Genomic DNA, 383 nt, shown 5'->3' with positions numbered 1-383 from the left:
AGTGAAGAGGAACTAAAGAGCCTCTTGATGAAAGTGAAAGAGGAGAGTGAAAAAGTTGGCTTAAGGCTCAACATTCAGAAAACTAAGATCATGGCATCTCGCCCCATCACTCCATGGCAAATAGATGGGGAAACAGTGGAAACAGTGGCTGACTTTATTTTTCTAGGTTCCAAAATCACTTCAGATGGTGACTGCAGCCATGAAATTAAAAGACGCTTACTCCTTGGAACGAAAGTTATGACCAACCTAGACAGCATATTAAAAAGCAGAGATGTTACTTTGCCAACAAAGGTCCATCTAGTCAAGGCTATGATTTTTCCAGTGGTCATGTATGGATGTGAGAGTTGGACTATAAAGAAAGCTGAGTGCCGAAGAATTGATGC

Source organism: Bison bison, unplaced genomic scaffold (genome assembly GCF_000754665.1).
Source record: "Bison bison bison isolate TAMUID 2011002044 unplaced genomic scaffold, Bison_UMD1.0 scf7180017864203, whole genome shotgun sequence".
NCBI classification, from domain to species: domain Eukaryota; kingdom Metazoa; phylum Chordata; class Mammalia; order Artiodactyla; family Bovidae; genus Bison; species Bison bison.
This window is presented reverse-complemented; position numbering follows the sequence as displayed.